Genomic DNA, 21204 nt, shown 5'->3' on the forward strand with positions numbered 1-21204 from the left:
TATCGTAGAGTGGAGGGTTACTTTCAAGTGCACAGAGCTTAACAGCACAACCACCTACCATACTTACCTTCAAAATTGGACATGTATGTTCAGAATATTTGGGCCTTTCCATAGCTGATTCTGTCTTACAGCTGACTTTTTCGTGGGCCCCACATTCCTAAGACTTTCTCCTTCCCTTCCCTCCTCATCAACTCTAGCTGCTTCAGATCCCTAGGCAATATAATTCTTTTTATGATCAGCTTTGGAAAACTATGAATTATTATAATTTTGTTAGAAGGAGAGATTTAGTTTTCTTATCTCAGTCTGAGCACATCTCATCCTTATAAGAGCCCTGAGGTTGATCTTTGCCTAATTAAACATGGCTCTTAGGAATAGTGCTCCGGAAAAGACAGATCCCTCTCTGAATAATTCTGTTACTAGACCTTAAACCAACAATTTGTTTTTCATGGCTGCAATTACAAGTATCTTTTTGTCATTGATGTTTATGAGATAAAAATTGGTTCAAATAAAAGAAGAAACAGTAATACTGTTGTATAATAAGCACTGTGTTCCAAAAGAAAAAAACTATTTGTTTACAGAGTTTGGAGTCAGTTTGTTTTTTCAGGTCACATCAACACAAAAACATAAGTTATACCAAAAAAGCTAATATTTTTAACTGACCAAAGAGTCATTTACTCGATCCTCTACCTCTATCTCCCTTCTCTAGATGGTTATTAGACATAGAAGAGCCTTTCAGTACTTTTTGGGTTGAAATTATGCTGGCAGTTTTTGTTCCTTACCTTGGTTAAAAATCCAACTCACTTGTTTATTTTTTTCCAAGTTATCATGCCTGTATGTGTAACAAGTTCCAGACCTGGGCTCTAACAGAAGTTTCTAAAACACATTCATAGTGATTTTACTATCAGACACTCTTGGATTTATAATTCACAGAATTTATAGTTTGTCTCTTAATCTGAGTGTGTACTTTGAGTAAATCTGCACCATTTTGAATTCCATAGGGGAAGCGCTTATAGAATTTAATGTTGGAAAAATGTGTGTGCGTAGATAATGTATTTATACAAGGTTAAATGAATATGTATATTCATTGCTTTTCATGATATACATGATATATTACTGCATAAACATAGTTCTTGTTTTAATGCTGAATAAGCACTATAGGAATACAATAAAGAGGGATAAGACACTGTTCTTTTGAGGATAAGATAATTCCAAGGGACATGAGTAAATATTCCTCAACACTTTATATCTATTTTGTAATTTCCTGTTAGTGTGTTAGGTTTTAACTCTTTAACATTTTTTATAATTAAACTCACCACAAGCCAACTATACTGAATTTTTTTTCAGTCTCATTTGGAAAATTGTGATATGTTTCCTATAACAACAAACCTATAGTCAATATTGGTATAAATTCAATTTTTATAAAATAGTGTATTTTTTAAATGTCAAGTTGAGCTGTTTAGTTTGCAATACCGTAAAGTGAACTGAAATAAGAACAAGTGGATTCTAGTCATCTATCCTGTTCCTATTTCTCACTGCTTGAACTTGAGAAAATTCATGCAAACTGGTCGTAGATTAAATTATCTTTAAATTAAAGGAGTTAGATGAAGTGATCTCTCTGTATGTTTAGTCGGGTTAATTAAAGCATTGTATTTAAGGTCAAAGGTAGGCTGTCTTTTTTTTTTGAGGTATGAATGATATATAACATACTAATTTCAGGTAAACATTGTAATGACTTCATAATTTGTATATATCATGAAATAATCATGGTAGTAAGCGTAGTTAACATCAGACGCTGTACATAATTACAGGTTTTTTTTCTAATGAGGAGAACTGTTAAGATCTACTCTCTTAGCAACAACTTTTAATATAGGATTAGGCTATCTTCTGACTTTTTTCCAATTCACCTTCCAGTTTTTTTGCTATCTTTCTCTCCCTTCTTCTGCTTGCTTCCCCTTTCCTTTCAGTAAAAGCATATAGTATCTCCCTTCCAACCTTCTATCTAACTAAAAACTTTTCAAGATTTCTTTCCCATATCTTATCTCTAGGCCTGTTTTTTAACTAATTTTTTATTCATATTAGATTAAAGGAGTGATGAAATAACTCATAAAGGCATAAATGTTTGTATAGTATACTTTCCAGTCTGTTTTTAGTATAAAAACAAGCTTTTGTCTAATGATAGCCGATCATGTCCTCCTTCATATTCTTCCTCAAGTGAGCTGCAATACTCAACTGGAAAACACAATTCCTCCCACCCAAGTAAGTGTTATAGAATTAACATTCAAATTGAAACTATAACATGTTTTTTTTTTATATAATAACTATTTTAAATCTCACTTATTTGGAAATGAACTTTATATTTTTTATTGATATAAACTCTTTCATGATGAAAGATATTCGAACAGCCTGTCTCAGAAGCAAATAAGAACATTATGCTGCATGGTCAAATTTTTAGAAAGAAGCAATAATTAAATAAGATATACTTTTATGTGCCACTTTAAATTTAAATAGCAAAATTTTCTATATAGTATTTAGTGCTATCTTCTATAACTACGCTTAAGTTAATTACATAATAAAATATTTATAGGCCTTGTTCCATAGTGACTTTGTTGTAATTGTTGTTGTATTGTTAACTTCAGGAGATTTAATTCTCCTTATTACTGGAAATCTGGAATGAGAAGATTCTAACAATTTCAGTCAAAAATTTTGATGGCCCAAAATTTAACATATAAAATATACATAAAGCTGAAAATTCTACTCATTTTAGTATAATATTCATATGAATGACAAAACCTAGGCATGCAAAAAATGGGATGGATTAAGTTTCTAAAAATTTTACCAAAAACCTTATCATTAGTCATTAACTAAAATTGAAATTCAAAGTCTGTTGTAGCACATGTCATAGTTTACTTAAAATCTGTTGAATAGATGGTCTGCCTAGTTATTTTCCAAATTACTCTCAGCAGATTTTATTTTCTAAACAAAATTTTACAAGGAACAACAATGATGCATAAAATAAAACATAAAAAAGAGATAAGCTCTTTCTCAAGTAGCAATAGGAATTTGAGATTCTTGACCAACCTAACTTCTTCACCACTTTTTGTTGCTGTATGTTAATCATAGCTGAGACCCACTAGATCTCTAAGAACAGAGTTCCAAAAATCACTTAGCAGTTTTAGTAATGTCATGGTGGCTTATATAAAACTAAGACTCCCGAAAATAACAATTAAGTATGGACAAATCGTATTTTTTTAAAAAGCAAGCAGTTGAAAACACTAAAGACTGACATGAAGAAGGCAGAAATTTGAGGGAATTTGATAGTTGAGAAAATGAACTTCACTGGGTGAAACCTATGTTTGCATTTTTTATTTGTTTTGTTTTGTTTTTCCTGAGCATTATTCAGTCCATAGCATTCAAGCAAAACTTTAAAGACCAAGCAGAAAGCTGCAGTGTTATTGAATTGAGGTATCGTGTCAGAAGACAGAATTTGGGGTTACCGTATAGCTACAAATTGAGGTGATGAATTCAGGAAAGTAGAGAGCCACAGTCTCTTTGTATATTTGGCTAACCTTTTGATCCTGCACTAGCAAGAAAGACTACAATAAATCCAGCAGGAAGAAAAAGGTAGAAAGCAGAATTTGTTGAATAAGACTTCAGTTGGAGGTTACTGTAGGGATTTGGAATTTAAAATTTGAAATGTTCTAGGTTAGAGGGGTTTCCACTGAAACCTAAGAGGGCCTACACCCTCACATATTTCTATATCTCAGAACTAACAATTATCCTTAAGACTTAGGGGAAAATCCAAACAGATACTCCCTAACAAGGTGTAAAGCCAAGCTTCTGCAAGTTCATGCCATCAGTCAGTAATTTAACTAAATGTCAGAAGATAAATTACTACTTTTCATATGAATATAATAGAACCCTGTGTCTGTACATTGTGTCATCCAAAGTGTGCAGTATACAGAAAAAAAAATATATTAAATGTGCGAAGAAACAAGAAAATTGATCCATAATTAAGATAAAAGACATTCAATATAACCAGACCATGAGGCTGGCCAGAACTATCAGACTTGGACTTTAAAACAGGTAATGGATGTGTTCAATGACTAGCTTAAAGGAAATGACTGTTACAATAAGTGAACCAGAGAGGAATCTCAGAGAACAAATGGAAATTATTTTGAAGAATCAAATGGAAATTCTGGAACTAAAAATTATAGTATCTGAAATTTAAAAATTCATCTTCGGGTCTTAATAGTATATTGGAAACAGCAGAAGGGAAGGTTAATAAACTTGAAGAAAACTCAGTTGCAACTATCTAATATGAAGAACAGAAAGGGGAAAAGTTTGGAAATTAAATGAGAATAATTGCGGTCTGAGAGACAATATCAATTTGTCTAGTGTGTTCATACTTAAGATCCAAAAAAAAAAAAGATTATAGAGTGACTAGAAAAGGAAAATATTTGAGAAAACAACTGAAACTGTCCCAAAGTTGATGAAAAACATTAACTTCGCAGATCCGAGAAATCCATCTCATGAAAAGCCAACACAGATTATACAAAGAAAATAATATATAGGTCATCAAAATCAAATTGCTAAAAAAGAAAAAGAAAAGAAAGAAAAATGAAAATTCACAACCAACGAGAGGTGAGGGAAGGCATAGTATATACAGGGAAGCAGTTATAAGAATGGTGGTTAATTTATCATTAGAAATGGCAGGGGCAGAATTGCCATTGTGGCTCAGTGGAAACAGACCTGGGTAGGATCCATGAGGATGTAGGGTTGATCCCTGGACCCATTCAGTGGGTTAAGACTCCGGTGTTGCCGTGAGCTGTGGTGTAGGTCACAGATGCGGCTTGGATCCTGCGTTGCTATGGTTGTGGTTTAGGCTGGCAGCTGCAGCTCCAATTCAACCCCTAGCCTGGGAATTTCCATATGCTGTGGGTGCAGTCCTGGAAAAAAATAAAAAGATAAAAAAAATGGCAGGGACTGGAAAATAATAGAAGAACATTATTAAAATGTTGGGAAAAAAAGCCAATTCTGAATTCTATATCTAATGAAAATGGCCTTCATAAGTGAAGTCAAGAAGACTGAATATAGAAGCTCCTGCTCAAAACTGGCTCTGGTCTAATGCCTCCATTTCCACCTTACCTCCCACCAACATGCCCTGGGGGAAGATGTGATTCATGTTTACTTCAGATCCAGCTCTCCCACCAAAGACAGTGAGCATACTCAGACTGCATAGGGACACTCCTAAAAGAAGACACCCCTTTGAAAAATGGTATGGATAACGATTTTACCTAATTTCGTATAGACCGAGCAAGTTAAATGAGAAGAAAGAGGAATTTGTTTTAAATGAAAGAACAAGGAAGAAAACCCCGAAAAAGCAACTAAAGAAATGGAGATCATAATTTACTATATAAAGAGTTCAAAGCATTAGTAATAAGAATACTAACTGAACTTTGGGAAAGAATATATGATCACAGTGAGAATTTATCAAGGAACTATGAATTATAAAAAAGAACAGTCACAACTGAAGAATGCAATAACTGAAATGAAAAACACATTAGAAGGAAAGAACATCCGAGCAGGTGATACAGAAGGAGTAAATTATTTAGAAAATAGAATAATGGGAATCATTCAGTCAAAACAGTAAAAAGAAAAACAAGGAAACAATAAGGAAAGTTTAAGGGACTTCTATGATAACATCAGTCGTACTAACATCCATGTTAGAGGGGTTGCAAGGAGAAGAGACAAAGGGGTTGAAAATGTGTTTATGAAATTGTGACTGAAAACTTCTCAAATCTGAAGAATGAAGCAGTTGCCCATGTACAAGAAATACACAGAGTCCCAAACAAGATGAACCCAAAGAGACCCACACCAAGAAATATCGCAATTAAGTCACAAAGGTTAAACATAAAAAGAGGATTCTAAAGGCAGCAAGAAAAAAACAAAGAGTCACATGCAAAGGAAACTGAGGTATGAACTGATATTTCTACAGAATCTTTGCAGGCAAAAGGGAGTGGCATGATATATTTAAAGTGCTGAAAGTGGAAAAAAATTACATCTTGGATAATCTACCCACCAATGTTATCATTCAGAATTGAATGAAAGATAAAGAACTTCTCAGACAAGCAAAAACTGAAAGAGTTAACCAGTACTAAATTGACCCTAAAATAAATATTAAAGGTTCCTATATAAATGATTTGGAAAAGTACAGGCTAGAATAAGAGGTAAGAATTTTTAGGGGAAAAAATATATAGTAAGGACATGCTGGCAGTCATCACCTTGGTGGGAGGTAGGGTAGAAATGGAGGAGGGCAGTAAGGGCAAATATATAGTAAAGACTATGAATCAACCACTTAAATAAGCTATTTAAAGAATGAGAGGAAGAGAGACCATTTTCATTTCTCGACCCTCAGAGACTCAGGGGTGGGAGGAGGACTCAGGCGTGGGAGGAGGGTGAGACTGAGACTGAGACTGCGGCTCAGGTAGTGGCAACGAAGAAACAGCAGTGCCATCATGTAAGGTTGGAGGAGGAGCAGCAGAGTGTCCAATTTAATTAACAATAAGTCATCCTCCTTTTCATTAGAAGCAGGTAAAACAGATTTATTTCCCTTCCCATCCTATTGTACCGTAATCCTACATTTTCTTGGCACAGACTTATTCTGATACAATAACATAAAAGACTATAGATAAGCTATTTCATCCATTTTTCTCCCTGTTTACAAAATAATTATAGTTGCAAAATTATATTGTGATTTAAGGGTCTATTTTTAGACCATTTTGTTCTGAAATCTGTAGAATATTGTGGCCATACAGTATTATAAAAAAATGCCATTTTTCCTTTCCATGGATTAATAACTGAAAGTCACCTAGTTTTGAAGAATGCAGCCTAGAGGGCTGCAAGAGAGTATTAACATTTCCCATTTTGAAGGAGTTTCATTTCTAGGTGGTCACAGCAATAAAACTTTCTAAGGGACTTTGCTACAGTCACCAAGAAGCTCGATCCCCAGTAGCCAATTAGTCAATTCTTAATAATTAAGACAACTAGACATAGATGGATATAGACAAACAAGATCCAAAAAAAATAAGACGAAAAGCTGGAGCCCCAGGTCTCTAACCCAGTTATGGAGTACCTCATCAGCTGTAACCTATTGTCTGCAAAATCCTGTCAGGTGGACCACTAACTCATAATCTGGACAGGGTTGCCAAACACTTTAGACACAAGTGTTTTGTTTGTTTTTTAACAAGGTTACTTACCCAAAGGATGTCTTCAAAACTCAAAACCCAAAATTGCTTCTTTGTTGAAAATAAAACTAAGTATTTAAGGTTGGTCAGCACCTCACCAGGGAAATCAGGGTCACAGTCCCAGGAACCAGTAGACCAGGCAGCTGCTTGGACACATCCACAGGTTCTCAGTACTGGCAAGGGGCCTATGATCCATGGGCAAAAGTTGCATCTGGGTTTACCTCCTGGTTGGTTCACCAAATTTGTTACCCAACCAGGTTCCTTTTGCCCAAGATGCAAGCAACCCAGAATGCTAAATGCAGAAGTTTACCACAAATTGAGGGTTTATTAAAAAGGCAGCTAAACAAGGAGATGAGAGGAAAAGTTTCAGATCTGCCTACCCAAAAGCAAGGAGCTTGACATATTTATCTGATAAAGAATAAAGAAGCAGGCTAGCCTGAGACGTGAGGAGCCATATTGGGAAAAGGTGTGGTAGTTGTTTGCACAGGTGTAACCAAGCTGTAGGTCTCTGCACATTAAAAAAATGAGATCCTTTGCATGATCTGAGGGTGGGTTTTTCAGCCCTCTGACATCAAAAGGTCACTGAGTATGCACTAGTCACTCCTGCATGCCTAGTTGGAGGGCGAGTGGTCCTGTCTAGTCAAACACCTCGGTTTGAACTAGAGGCAGCTGACTCCAAGTTTAGAAAATAATTTGGGCCTAAATATCTTATTGTTTAGGCTAATTACTGCTTGGAATACATGCCTGTCCTTTGTAGATGAGTAGATTAATGATGGCAGGTGAAATGGATTTGACTGTGATTATCCATGGTTTAAAAACCACTTGAGATATTAAAATGTAATTCAAAAAAATACTTAACAATATAAGTGGGACAAATAGAAATTAAATAGTAAATTGAGATATATCTAAACTAAAACATATCAATTACTAAATTAAAATGGAGTACATATTGTTATAGGCAGAGATTTTTAAAAGGATAAAGACCCATGATTAAAAAAAGAAAAAAGTAAACTAAATCCTGTCTATAAAAGATGTACGTTAAATATAAAGACAGAGAGATTGAATGTAAAATTATAAAGGAGTTCATTCTTTACAAAGATAAGGCAAAATTTGACGTAACTAAAAGTAGAAATTAACAAATCCAAAATTTCATTTGTAAATCTTAGTATTTATCTCTGTGTGAATGATTGCTCAACTAACTAACTAAATAAATTACCTTAGCAATACTATCAACCATTTTTATCATACCCCTAAATTATAAATATTCTTTTAAATGCACATGAAATGTTTCCTAAAGAAGCCAATATATTCAACCATAAAATGTTTCAATAAATATTAGAAGATGTAAATCTCAGGGGGTTCCCGTCATGGCTCAGCAGTAGTGAACCCAACTGGTATCCATGAGGATGCTGGTTCAATCACTGGCCTTGCTCAGTGGGTTAAGCATCCTGCCTTGCTGTGACCTGTGGTGTAGGTTGCAGACGCGGCTCTGAATCTCATGCTGCTGTGGCTGTGGCTGTGGCGTATTTGGCCCCTGTCCTCGGAACTTCCATATGCTGAGGGCCCTAAAAAGACAAAAAAAAAAAAAGTAAATCTCACAAAATATATACTTACACCACAATAAAATGAATTAGTCACAATAGGATAAAGACAGTCACACACGTAATTTCTAAACAAATATTTAAATGCAAATATGAGTGAAGAATTTTGAATATATTTGATCAGTGGTATTAACACTTTTAAAAACCAAATATTCAGTATTTATATTATCTGACGAAATTAAAAATACAGAATTTTTAAATTATCCTTTGTCACTCTACTTTTTAATAATTTGAATGGAATATCTTTTTAGATGAAGTAATTTGTTATTTGAAAATTCCAAATTTAATAAAGAGTTTTGAGTTCTTACCTAATCACATGATTCCATGAATTGGGTTCCTGAATCAAATTATTCATCTAGTTTAATTTTACCACTTAATATTGTAAAATCTTCTAGGGCAAATGCCTTTCCCTTTTGATTCTTAGCAACTAGATTTGTGGCTTGAAGTTGTTCAGTAAATATTTGTCAAATGAATACCTTTATTATTAGTCCAGAAAATAAAACACTAAATACTGGAAGAAATTTAAAGCTAATGTTTTATAAGGTATAAAGTATAAGAGAGAACTACATTAGCTAGAATAGGGGATGCTTTTGACACACAAACTCTCAATAAGTGAAATAATAAGCTTTGTTCAGATTCTTCATCCTGATTGAGGTTTCAGTTTATAGCATTTTGGATGGTATTAGAAAAATGTTTATGATCAAAATGAGAATCTTTATTTTATTTATATTTTAGGATTCAAATTTTTAGTGTGAAGTTTAGTTTTGGACATCTATGAAATTACATTTTTAGCATGCACTTATTGTTTTTCTTTGTACCATTAGACTCAGAATTATCCTTTCTCTTTCCTGAATTAGATAAGAATCAAAGACCTTAAGACCAATGGCTACACACAAAAAAAGTAGTTCTCTTTAAATATAGATAAAAGATTTAACCATAGGCCTTTAGGAAAGAGAAGTAATAGTAATAGTATTGTTATTATTATTCTCTAATCTCCTTTTGCTTTCTCCTCTCCATCAAGTATCTTGCTCAAACATCGTCAGTCACTATTTAGCCCAACACTGTTAACTTTTAAATTATGTACCAGAAAATTCTATTTCAAATCTTTATTTCTTACCACTCTGTCTTCCCAACAACACTCTCTTGTGCTTTTATTCATCTGCACCCCACTATAATGAGATAGAAAACAAAGGCAGAGTTAATGTGGAAACAGAAGCACAAAGAACAAAGCGATTAGCAAGAGCATGTACCTTATCAACAATGACACAAATAAAGACCAGATACACACTTTTTCAATTCCTGGATTCTAGTGGTCTTTTGCTGAAAATTGAAAATTACATTAGAAACAAAAAGGAGTCTTTTCAAATGTCAAATAAATTGCTTAACTTAGAAAACATATAGCATATATTTAATATGAATGTGTTTACACACGAGTAAATAAAGATCACTTAAAATAGAGTTATACGGCATGATTTTTAATTAACTCAAGTTATTCTGACCATCCCTGGTATTATCGTTTTGTTATTTAGCATTAAATGGGAATATAGAAATCTAGGTTACTGCCTACTAAAACATGCTTCAACCTTGAGGAGGTAATTTCAACTTCCTGAGACTCAATTTAAGACCACTTTTAAGTATAAAATTCTGAACCTATAACTCTTTAGGTGGTAGCTAAATGATTGGGATTGGGTTTTCAGTTTGGACCTAAGGAGGAAGAGCTAAAGGATAACATTGTATGTTTGGTATATAGATGAATAAACAGACCCAAGTTTATTTTTGTTTTATTGTTTTTCTGTTACTATTGTTTTTCTATGTTATTTTGATAAATTATGTGCAAAATTGCATGTGAAAAACATAAATTTATTTTTCTGTGTCCATCTGAATGAGAAACCCACATCATTATAAGTAAGGAAAAATAGTGTAGGTATATAACTACTGATAGTTTCTCCTAATTTGAGGAAATCTTTTAGAAATTATTAGTGAGAATTTTTGATTATTTAAATTCCTGTAATGGATGCTGAATTCTGGTGTTTCTCTAACTAGGAACATCTTTATCCTCTATTAATCATCTAGATTTTGAATGAGAACAAAGTGATTTGTGAAAGGAAGTTGATGCCTATAGAAATACAAAATAGTAATAGCTCTTAACCCACAGTCCAAGGACCCAAAGTGAGTTTGTGCCAATTATCTGTTATTACTATTTTAATTATACATTCAGAGACTGTTCTAATAACCATTGGGTGTATTCTAACATTTTCATTGCCACTAGTGAGCCTGGTCCTATAATGACTTTTCCTTCTGTCATCCCTGGCTTACAGAGCCATCACTGAAGCCATCTTTTGGTAAAAATATATCCTTCAGCCCCTCCCACAGTGGGTTTTCTCATAACATGATTACCTTTCTGAGTCCAGAAGTCTTCTCTGTTTTTTGTTTTGTTTTGTTTTGTTTTTTGTCATTTCTTGGGCCACTTCTGCGGCATATGGAGGTTCCCAGGCTAGGGGTCTAGTCAGAGCTATAGCCGCCGGCCTACGCCAGAGGCACAGCAACGCGGGATCCGAGCCATGTCTGCAACCTACACAACAGCTCACCACAACGCCAGATCGTTAACCCACTGAGCAAGGTCAGGGATCAAACCCGCAACCTCATGGTTCCTAGTCAGATTCGTTAACCACTGAGCCACGATGGGAACTCCCACAAGTCTTCTCAAACCTGAGTGCTATTGACATTTGGGGGCCAGGTAATTATGTGTACATGGGTACGTATGGTGTCATGTGCTTATGGGACATTTAGCAACATCCCTGACTTCTACCTGGTAGGTACCACTAGCACCTTTCCAGTTACGACAACCAGAAATGTCTCCAGACATTGACAATCCTGAGGAAAAGATTAAAGTTGTCTTTGGTTGAAAATTACTAAGCTACAGGAATTCTAGAATTGCATGCTGTCTCAGCATGGGCCATACATAACTTTATGTTTACTTCTATAAATATATGAGTCAAGTTTGTACTGGGTGTGGGAATATGAGTAGAAATTAATCCTGAGGAAGCTAGAGTAAATACAGAAGATTCTAATTTTAAGTTGGATCAGAGTTATAGATAAGGGTGTCCTTAGCAGTAATATGACTCAGTGTGCTAACATATAGAATTGAAAGTGATTTAAATTATTCACTTATTTAGTTTATTAAAAGGAGAACCCAAAGGGGGCCCACTTCAAATAAAGCTGAAATGCTAAATCATGAATCTCAGAGCAAGAGAAAGCTCTCCAAGTTCTCTAGTCTGAGTTTAAGTAGCTTTATTGCTGGTTGCTAATGAAGTAGTATATTCAAGTGGACTTAAAGCATCTAAGCAGTTTAGGATCCTCCCAATGGACGGAACTTTAGGAAGTGCACCTGGTCTTCTACTTTGTGTGAAACAAAAAATTGCTCTAGATTAGAATATACTTAAAATCATGGGCAGGGTCAGTGGCTTGCCTGGCTGATCAGGGTCCTGGAAGGACAAAAACAATACCAAAGAAAGAAGTTCTGGAATAGAGACATGTGAATGTACACATAGAAGTAGGAATGAAGCATGAAGATCTGTATATTACACACTTATATCTCTCAGAGAACATCCACCAGAGAAGAGGAACAAAATAACTGAGCAGACAGAAGCATCTGTCTAGTTGTAGTTAGTCAAGCTTTTGCCATTGACCACTCCAGTGCAGGCACTGTGGGCACCTTGGTAGAGCAGCCATGGAGGTGCAGATAGAGTTTATGCATGGGCCCCAGAAATCAATCTTCTAAGAATAGACTAGTATTAAGTTTATTATATAGCCCAATCTCTGAAGTATTATACTGGACAGTGTCAAACTGGCTACATTGAACCTCTTCTACCATGGAAAGAACAATAAGAAATTCAGTCTGATAGGAATATGCTGGGATTCTGGTACATTTTTTTCCTTCTTCCCTGTAGGGTTCACTTGCATGAGACCACACATGAATATGACATCAGAACAAGAACAAAGAAAATTCCAGAGTTTTAGAGCAAAGGAGATTCCAGGGTTTGACTATGATCAAATATTATTTCACATTTGACATCATCAAACATCTACTGGCATAACATGGCAGTGGAACAGCCTGTTAAAAGTCACAGTTGAAGTAATAGTTTGAAGATGGCACATTATGATAATGGGGCACCATCTTCTAGGATGCAAGTATACACTTTAAATGAAAGATCTTTTGTGACACTTCCAATAGAAATAATAGATGGTCCAGAAAAAAATGGCCCTACTTCCCTACTTATTATGACTTCTAGTGACCCAGTTGGCAGTCTTTCTTACCTGTTCCTGCAATTTTGCACATTACATTTTCAGAAATCCTGGTTCTTAAAGTGGGAGAAATTTTTACCGCAGGACACAGCAAGAATTCCATTGAATTATATAAAAATAATAGTGTTAATAATAACAATAACAACATATATACAAAACAGGTTTCTTGAGCACCTATTGTATGCAGGACACTTAGTTTTGACCATACTTGGCCAACTATATCCAAGACAGATCAATGTAGAGATATAAAGGACCAATTATCTCAGCTGAACTTAGCATAATTCCAAAGGGCCACTCTAAGTCCACTTTGATTCATTGAATGAAGTCCTAAATCATTGTGTTGAACTAACTTGCATAGAGACATTCAATATCATAATCAACAATTGATCATAGATGTACATTGTCTTTGAGTTCTCTTGTAGCACAGCAGGTTAGGGATCCAGTGTTGTCACTGCAGTGACTCAGGTTTTTTCTGTGGCATGAGTTCAATTCCTGGGCCCAGGAACTTCCACATGCCAAAGGCACAGTCAAAAAAAAAGATGTATATTGTCTTTTAGCTCCAAATCCAAATTTCATGACCTGTTTTGCAAAAATGTAGATGTGTCCTTTAAAGATTTTTCTCTTATCATCTGGTGTTATGTTAGGCTTTGTGGAGGGAGCTGGTAAGATATTGTGGTTAGGAGTTTTCTGGTGTGTGCTCCTGGAAGATGAGACAGTGAACAGCTTCTCCAGTGCCTGGTTACCACAGTGATTAAGGCAACAATGACAAGAAAGCAAAATGCTCTCAAGAAAAACAAAGAGTGCTTTTGAGAAAATGGAGAGAAGGGAAGAGGTAGTTTTGGTTTTAAGTCCTCAGCAAATGCTTAGAAAACACAGTCCCTTCCCTAATACTTAGCATACTGATTTGCCTTATAGTAGTTATTTAACCAGTTGTCACAAGAGTAATGAGTACTGTGTGAATGCAGAACCAAATCTTCATTCACTCTTTACTGGGCTATAACTTTTGTTTTTAATTTTATTAAAGATTATTCTGGAACAAGGACTGTTTCTAAGTCTATGTGTGTATATAGAAAATCCAACATGGGGGGATAAGTAACATGAAATCTTCATGAGCTGCATAAGTGCTGGATAGCTGAAAGTCATGATGCTCCCAGTAAAACAAATCAAGTGGTACATTTTACCAAAGATTATTATTGTAAAGAAAGATCAATTAATCCTTTCCACTATCTTGTATATACTTTCAAGTTACCCTAAGATTTAGATAACCTACTCTTTCCATTGAGAAACTGAATGTTTGGCCTCCAAGCATTTCATTCTTTGAACAGAAAAAGAGGTCAGGCCATTTGTCAGGCACCCTGTGGAGGATACATTTTGGTAGAGTCATATGGATAAAACATAAATAAAACTAGGAATTATATAGACTTTCTGTATTATGCCATAGTTAAAAAGTCATCTGACTCTTTCTATTAATGGTTTTCCAACAAGTGAACATTGAGGAAGCCCCAAGATTTGTGAGCAATTTCTGTAGGAAAAATACCAGTTTTTAAATGGTCTCTCTCTCCTTTTCTGGAAGATTCACAAGTAGTGTCAATTTAGAATTAATAATAAATTCTATAAAGAAGTTAGAAGATAAAGATAAGTGGTCAAACCTCATGAGTTTTAAAAATTTTCCCACATTATTTCTGCTTTTGACATTCTGTTTCCCCATAGCTTCTTAGTGATAAAATCCTTTATGCAAAAAGGAAAATAAAGGAATTTATGTAAGCCAGATATATCAGAATCTGAAAAAAAAAATGTATTAGATGACCTCAAGATAGTTTCTCTATGTGTAAAAACACCAAACTGTTAAATTCTTTACTCAACACAAGGTTTCCCCCTCCTTCTATCCCTGTAACCTCAAGATTTCTTTGTCATAGTCAGAAGCACTTCATTTTGGCCCTCATTTATGATTAAAAACTTACTATAAAAGGAGAAACTTAACTGAAGATAATGGAGGAAATAAGTAGTTTATGAAAGATAAGATCCTTGAAACTAATTCTAAATTTCCTTCTTACTTACTACACCCCTGAATTTCAATTCCCTAAATAGTAAGAAATCTAAGAAGTCTTATAAGGTCATATTGTAAGAACATGAAAAGAACACCTCAAAAAGACATTTTCAGAGTTACCGTCGTGGCTCAGTGGTTAACGAATCTGACTAGGAACCATGAGGTTGCGGGTTCGATCCCTGGCCTCACTCAGTGGGTTAAGGATCTGGCATTGCTGTGAACTGTGGTGTAGGTCGCAGATGCGTCTAGGATCCCGCGTTGCTGTGCCTCTGGCGTAGGCCGGTGGCCACAGCTCCGATTAGACCCCTAGCCTGGGAACCTCCATATGCCACGGGTGGAGCCCTAGAAAAGAACAAAAAATAAAATAAAATAAATAAAAGGCATTTTCTCATAATATAAAAATAACCTATTTTTACTAATAGAAATGCTTTTTTGATCATTTCAAACACATACTATCATAGTCCATTTGGGCTGCTATAACAAAATATCATAGACTAGATGGCATATAAACAACACAAATTTATTTCTAACAGTTCTGGAATCTGGGAAGTGCAATATCAACATACCAGCATATTTGGTGCCAGCATATGTCTGTCAGCATATCAGTAAAAGCCCACTTACTGATTCATAGACAGTAGTCTTCTTCCTGTGTCTTCATGTGACAGAACAAGAAGGGGAAAGTTAGCTCTCTAGGGTCTCTTTTATAAGGGTACTAATCCTATTCATGAGTACTCTGATCTCATGACCTAAGAAACACCCAGAGACCCCACCTCCAAATACCACCATCACATTGGGAGTTAGGATTTAACATATGAATTTAAGGGGGTGGGGGGCACAAATGGTCTATAGCACATTCGATCACTTCTTTCCACACTACCAGCCACTAGCACATTTTAAGTTGTGGTTATTGAAAATGAACAGTTGTTACAGTCATACGCATTCTACTCAGCCTTAAAAATAAAACAAATAGAATATTCCAGATCAAAGATTCTCATTTTCCTCTCCAACCTTTGATGTGTTTATTTGTTTAGAAATTACAGTGATTTTATCTCTTGGCCAGTATTTGATTATAATATCAAAAAAGCATTATGTCTATGTTATTGTATTGTGGATTGCTCACAGTTACTACAAACCCTCCCTTCTGATAAATACTATTCCCATGCACAGGGGCCACCCACTGAGGTAATTAGACAATTCATTTTTCCAGCTCATTTCTTCTTTATGACTTAAGTGAACATCTGAGTTTACTATTTGAATCCTGGGAATACAGAGAAAAGGCAGGAGTTCTTTAAGATGTTTACCAAGGAAGCAAAGAGGAGGGTAAGTGGGAGTGAGGGGAACAAAATGTTGAGAGGTTATATGAGGGAAACAAAGAATTCATATCATGTACTACATTTAAGTCAGGCAAGGTAAAACACTGAGGATAAAGGATGGGAAGTAGGTTTGTTGTAGTCTCAAGGGAAGAGGAAAAGTGACCTAAACATTCTTTTCCATTTCTTATTGATGTCATTAAACAATCTGATCTTGGCCTTTTCACTGACTTTGCTGAGTAAGAAACAAATTGGTGGCAATTAGGATGTTGGCTTTACTACATGGACATCTGCTTTAGGAGCTAAGCCTAGAATTGATTAATTTCAAATATGTCAGCAGTTGTCAGGAGGCAACAACTTCAAGTTATTTCTAACCTAAACTGGAAGCAAACCAGAGATAGAATAGCTTAAGAATCCTTGGATACATAAAATTCCTGTTACAGAAACATTTTGGTCACTTCTTCAGTTCTAATGTTTTAACTGAAACATTGAGTCATTCCTAGACTTTAATTAATGGATTATTTATAAAAGGACTCTGGGTTGCTATTTTATTAGGCATGTCATACAGTCTCTAAATGTCAGCACAAACAATGTGCTTTTGCATTGTAAATTAAGTGTTTAATATAAACACAATAGCATAGCATTTAATATGCCTTTTAGCAATTCCCAAGTGTTTACTTTTATTGTGAATGCTTAAAACCTACAAATCCTATATTCCTAGTTTCTGCTTAGTGTTGAGTCTTTCTACATATATTATCCCCCTGTTTAAAGCCTCTCTTTGGCTTTCTTATGCATTCAAGGTGATAAGAAATCTCATTACTAGAGATTAGCATCAGGCTGGCCATCACTTCCATCTCTTTCTCCAGCCTCAAATTCCAGCATATTCGCCCTCACTTTCTCTTTTTCAACCATTCTGCTCTTCTTTTGGGTCCAGATCCAGTACTGTTCCTTTTACTGCAGGATCCTTTAATAATGCTCTTCCCATGGGAGTTCCTGTCATGGTTCAGCAGTTAACAAATCTGACTAGCATCCATGAGGATTGCAGTTTGATCCCTGGCCTTGCTCAGTGGGTTAAGGATCCAGCATTGCCGTGAGCTGCGGTGCAGGTTGCAGACATGGCTCATATCCTGCGTTGCTGTGGCTGTGGCGTAGGCCAGCAGCTACAGCTCTGATTCGACCCCAAGCCTGGGAACCTCAATATGCCACAGGTGTAGCCCTAAAAAGCAAAAATAATAATAATAATAATGCTATTCCCTCTGCTAGAACACCCCTCCCTCCCTTCTTTAACAAATTAATGTCTGCTCATGCTCCTGGTTCAGCACAAGAGCATTCCCTCAGGGAGAGTTCCCTGAGATCCCTCTCTAGGTCAATGCCCTATTGTAAACTCTCACAGTACGTCTTTATCCCCCATCATATTCACTTGGGCTCTTGTGGATTATTGCCTTTCTGCCACACTAGAATCTAAACTCTGGGAGAGTAGGGAGCTGGCTCTTCTTTGTTCATGATTAAATCATTAAAACCCAGAATAATACACAGTACATCTTTGTTGAATTACAGCAAAGTAGGTTATTGAACATTGTTGCAGAAATCTTATGGTACATTGAGTAAATTGCATTTGGGTCTGATATTTATAAGGCCAGTCATTTTAGATAAGTTTAAGCCAATATGACCAATTTTGCTCACATCATTTGGCTAACATCCTAATACTGTTTTATGTGGGCAACTGTGTTTCCTACATCATGAAATAAAAGTACAATAAGTTTGCAAAAAAACAAAATTTCACAGGAAAGAAAAGTCAATGAAGCAAGAGCTACTTCTCAGGCAAAATTATCAAGTCCTCAAAGGAAGAAACAAAATTGGAGTAAAGAAATAGAAAATAAAGTTATATTAACTCAATGAAATGAGAGTCTCTCACTACTGTTAGGAATACTAAATTCTTTTGAAATGGGGAAGAATATGTCTTTCTGAATCTTAAGCAAAACTTAAGAATTTTTAAATAAGAGAAGATAGGTAAAACGGGAAGAAGACTGGTATATATGCAGCTGTGAGTTTACACTAAGAATGTTATTAGATTGGAAAGCTGTGTGTGTGTGTGTGTGTTTTATGAATTTCATGCTGAGGCATTTTGAATTTATCATAGGAATGTGGAAATATCTATGCTATTTTTGTTAAAAGCGTTAACAATATAAATTTATTTTCATGATTAATCTAGAGTAAAGAGGCAGAATTTTTGGAAGCTCGAGACCATATTTTTGCATAATGCAGACAGTTAGCCAGGACTACATGGTTTACAATGAGAATGAACATAGGGAGCAAATATATGACATTTTGAAGGGATGATTGACAGAATTTATAACATATGTAGTTAATGGAGAAGAAAAGGATCAAAATGATAAATTTTCAAAGATCTATTGAAAGGCTTTCTTTATAAACACATCTAAAAGGAAGATGCCATTAGTCTTGGCCAACCTACTTATTTTCATACCTTCTCAATGCTTTTAGTTTTAGACTGTGCAAGGCTCTGATATTCCTGCTACCCACATATACCCAAGAATGCAAACTTTTTTTATGAGTAAAAAAAGGGTGTTTTTCCATTCATGTAAGCTTTAGACTCAGAATGAGTTCTGAACCCACAGGAATTGATCATGTAAATCCAGTTATTTCAAATTTTATTAGATAAAAAAATTTAAAGATAGCATGAAAGGAACAAAGCTTAAACACTGTGCTTATGTTTCCACATCTTCCCTTTACAAAGAAAAGTCTTACAGAAGATAAGCAAGGTCCATCTGTCAAAATATCTGCCTGCAATAAACCAACAACAAATTTAGTAGCCAATAATTTATTTGAATTTTTTAGAATCACATAATTGTACATCACATAAGTGCTCTACAGTGTTGTTTAGTTGAATGGTTTTTGAAATGTAAACTTAAATCCTGTTGCTCTACAACTAGTTAATTAGAATTTAAATTTGTAAAATGTTCGACTCTTTAATAAAAGTTGTAATGAGAGACAACATCCACAGAAATGTATTCCATCTTAAATGGCAATCCTATAGAACCACTAATACATTAACTTATTCTTCGGGGTTAACTTTTCTTGTGCACGTCTTAAACTGTCTCCAACCATCGTTGTGCATGTACTTGAGCTTCTTGTAACTGTAGTTATCAAATAATGTGCAGTTCAGGATTTCCTATTGTGGCTCAGTGGGTTAAGAACCCAGTTAGTATCCTTGAGAATGTGTGTTCGATCCGTGCATCCCTATGGGTTAAGGGTCCAACATTGCCACAAGCTCCAGTGTAGGTCACAGATACAGCTTTGCCATGGACCTGGCATTGCTGTGGCTTTGGCATAGGCCTGCAGCTGCAGCTCTGATTCAGCCCCTAGCTCAGGAACTTCCATATGCTGCAGGTATGGCCCTAAAAAGAAAAAAAAAAAAGAAAGTGTAAAGTTCAGTTCAGCACTATGTTTCTTAATTTTTAAAAACACATACTTCAGAGCTGAGCATATCCATTAATGGAAATCTGCACAAGTGAGTGTGTTACTCAGGGACATGTACCTGAATCAAGCCCTGTTAGCAAAACCCCAGAAGCATTGGCTCAGCACATTAAGAAAAAAGTGCGAATGGCTAAGTAACAACTAAATAACATCACATTAAAGATTATTACTGTTAGTAAATTTTTAGGTCTTTTTTCCTGATTTTATATTTATGATAAGAATATGTTTATGATAACAGTGCTTCACTTTCAACATTTCCTGCCACTCATTCACAGGCCTTAATAGAAGATTATCCTGCAATTGCAAAAGTAAACTCCGAAAAAAGGTGTCTTTGCAGTTAATCATTTGCGTTAGTCAAGATGATCCATACATGGTACGATCAGAGCAAAACAAACCAGTAATGGATATTATCTGCAGCTGTGTTTTCTAGCCCTTGATTTCAGTTTTTAACAACTTTAAGATAACAAAAATTTTCTCATTGAAATTTATTAAATAAGTAAAAGTTTTACATGTGAAATGAGGTCAACCTATGAGTTACTTTGTGGAGGGTTTTTGTTGAAAAATAAAAAAGGTAACCTGGAAACAACTAATATATGTACAAGTGTTTGATTAATCTACTTAACTTTTAGAGTTTTGCATTAGAAGGTGGATATGCTCAAGACTGGATATTTTTAATAAAGGATATAGAATTCTACATTTACAGAAAGTTGAAGAAGATGCAGTGAGAGCAGAAACTGCCTTATTCCATAGTCTGCATAATGAGTTAACCAGTCAGAATAACTTAATAACTTGATTGCTTCCAGTGGATATCAATCTTATTTCATAATACACTAAAGTGTGAGAAGTACAAATGATAGAGCCAAACTGCCTGGGTTCAAATGCAAGTTCCAAACTGAACTTTTGTGTGGTCATACATAAGGAACCTAACCTCTCTGTGCCTTGATTTCCTCATTTGTAATTCAGGTTGATGTAAGGTCAAAATTAATTATTAACTGTAGAATGCTTAGAACAGCACTGGGCACTTAGTAATTGGTAGATAAAAGTCATCTTTTATAACAGTTTTTTAAATGGTTAAAGCTATGTCATAAGTAAAATTATAATTTCATGTTCATATGACTACTAAAATGCCTCAGTAGGTACCATGTTTTCTTTTTTACTACCATTAGTTAAACCCTATTTTTCTCAAAGTTATGTTTGGACAA

This window comes from Phacochoerus africanus, chromosome 11, assembly GCF_016906955.1.
Source record: "Phacochoerus africanus isolate WHEZ1 chromosome 11, ROS_Pafr_v1, whole genome shotgun sequence".
NCBI classification, from domain to species: Eukaryota; Metazoa; Chordata; class Mammalia; order Artiodactyla; family Suidae; genus Phacochoerus; species Phacochoerus africanus.